This window comes from Coenobita brevimanus, chromosome 14, assembly GCF_032717465.1.
Source record: "Coenobita brevimanus isolate Jiangsu-jjx chromosome 14, ASM3271746v2, whole genome shotgun sequence".
Classification (NCBI taxonomy): domain Eukaryota; kingdom Metazoa; phylum Arthropoda; class Malacostraca; order Decapoda; family Coenobitidae; genus Coenobita; species Coenobita brevimanus.
Genome location: NC_136967.1, coordinates 2,743,269 through 2,746,147, shown reverse-complemented (window position 1 = coordinate 2,746,147; position 2,879 = coordinate 2,743,269).

Sequence of the window (2,879 nt, the reverse complement as noted above, 5' to 3'; positions counted from 1 at the left end):
CGCGATGTGTCCAGGCGTCTCGAAAAGAAGGGGTCTTTATTTTGTATTTCTCTTGTTTAGTTTTATCTGCAATGGACTACTTCTTTGGTTCTTTATCCTTTTGCAATAATAATAATAATAATAATAATAATAATAATAATAATAATAATAATAATAATAATAAAAGTCAACAGTACTATCAGCACAGCCGTAACCAATGCCACCACCACCACCACAGCCAATATCACCACCGCAACCACCACTACCAGTCACCACCGCCTTCACCACAACCACCACTCTTCACCACAATCATGACAGCCACCAACACGAGTCACAACACCATCACTAATCACCACAACCACCTTCCCCACGAACACCATCCACCAAAAGTTACCATCACCTTCACCACAAATATAACCACAACCACCATCACAACACCACAACCACCATCACAACACCACAACCACCACCACAGTCAGCACAACTACCACCATAGTCACCACCATAACCACGATCATAGTCACCACCATAACCACCACCACCATCACCATCACCATGATCACCACCACATCATCTTACATCTCCCTGAGTCATTACTACCACAACAACCACCGCCACGGACACCACAATCACCACCACATTCCCTCACCTCTCCCTTCAACCCCCTAACAACATCCGCCTTCAGGGGGTGGGGGATTGGGGGGTTGGGGGGGAAGAAATTGTGAGAAACCGGCAAGAAATTATACCAGGCAATTATCTCCCATTTTCTAGGTACTGGTATTGAGAAAACGGAGGGTATTTTCCATTTTTTTCCACTACTATAACTATTTCAAAACAAACAGCAAATATATGGAGGGAATTACACACGCCTATTGAAGTGATGGATACCGAGGATGCAACATTTTCGGCCCGACTTTGGTCCCATTTATGGCCGAATTTGCTATATTTTCACATTGTCCATAACTTTAATTTGTAGCTATAGTTTCTTCTATTTGTGTGTGTGTGTGTGTGTGTGTGTGTGTGTGTGTGTGTGTGTGTGTTAAGAGAGAGAGAGAGAGAGAGAGAGAGAGAGAAACCAGTTTTTACATCGCTGCTAGACAAGATTTCGAAACGCTCACCTCCAGCACAGGCATAGCACTCCCTAACGCCTATTCTCTGGCGACTTATTCTATCTCAAGCACTGGCCTGATAACATTTTATCAGCAGAGGTAGGCCCCAGTGATCGTGCCCTTAGAAGACTCCGTAACACCATTTCTCTTGCTGCTTATCTTGTTTATTACACCCCTTAGTAATTGCATTCAGAGGGAAATTATTTTACTAGATGAAAGGAGGAGAAAGACTGCATCTAACCCTCCCCATCTCACACAAAATCGTCTTCCCACGCTGACTAAAATCGTCTGGAGATAGAATGAAGCATAAAACACGTCCTCAGGTTGAAAGGGTTAGGTGGGATGATGGTGGTGGTGGTGGTTGTGATGATGATGATAATGATGATGACGGTAAAACGAACCATACATCAAAAGAGTATATGGAGGATGGCTACTCTGTGACGTTCGTAGAGGGCTGGGGAAACTTACTATGAAAGGCAGAATACGACGCTGGTACGGAGAATGTTGATGAGTTTTGCCCTGTGATGGTACCAGGATTGAGCTGGATCATCATCATCATCATCATCATTATTATTATTATTATTATCCTGACCCTATCATCATCATCACTACCATCATCATTATCCTGCCCTATCATCGTCATCATCATCATCATCATCATAATCACTACCATCATCTTTATTCTGCCCTGTCATCGTCATCATCATCATCATTATTATTATCATCCTGACCTTATCATCATCATCATCATCATTATTATTATTATCATCCTGACGCTATCATCATCATCATCAACATCACCCTATTTCCAGTACTATAAATGAAGAAGGTGAAGTGAGGAAACAGGAAAAAAAGACACACAAACTAAAAAAAAATACTGGAAAACCCATCACCAAACTACCCAATAAAACTGGTCCTATATTTCGCTTAGCATTCACGCCTCACAAACTCCTTACCCACAAAAATAAATAAAAAAATAAAAAAATAAACAAATAAATAGTCTTTTTTCTCGACACACTCACGCTCCTAAGGCCTCTCCTCAGTTGAATATAATGGTTAGGTTTTAAAATACACCACAAGAGTTGACGTGACCATGGAAGAGTTAATAGAGGAAGAATTAACACCCAGATTCCTGTGACCTTCCCCTCAGCTGCATAAACTCATCTGGTGTTATATAAAAATGAAGCACTTACGGGTTTTAATTGTTTGTTGCGGCCATGAGAGTTGATTAAATGCACACCATTATCAAAGGCAGAACTAATCTCTTTCACCCCCTCACCCCCCAAATAGCCTCACCCCAGCCACCCCTTCCCTCGCTTACCTCTGTTCCCTCCCCCTTGCTTTACTGTATGTATGTATTTTTTTATATTAGCCAATCCTTCTTCTACTCATCTCAGTTTCCTCGGACCCTCTATTCACCCCAACCCCAACCTCATCCCCTTTCCTCTTCCACTACCCATCCACCTCCCTTTCCCCTTACTCTACCTACCCTAACCCCCTCTCCCAGACATCCCTTGCCCCTCTCATTCCTCTTACTCTGTCTACCTCAGCCCCCTCTTTCCCAGCCACTCCTGTCCGATCCCTCTCTTTGCCTGTCTCGGTTTCCTTCCCCTTGCCAAGCCTTCCTCTTCCCCCTTGTGCCCCTTACTTTCTCCCCTTCCTCTTACCCTCCCCTTACCAACCCTTCCTCTTCCCCTTGCACCTCTTAGTTACTCCCTTTCCCCCCACCCCACTCTCTAACCCAGCTCACGTAAATCATCCCTCTTTCCCCTGCCCACCTAAGCCACCCCT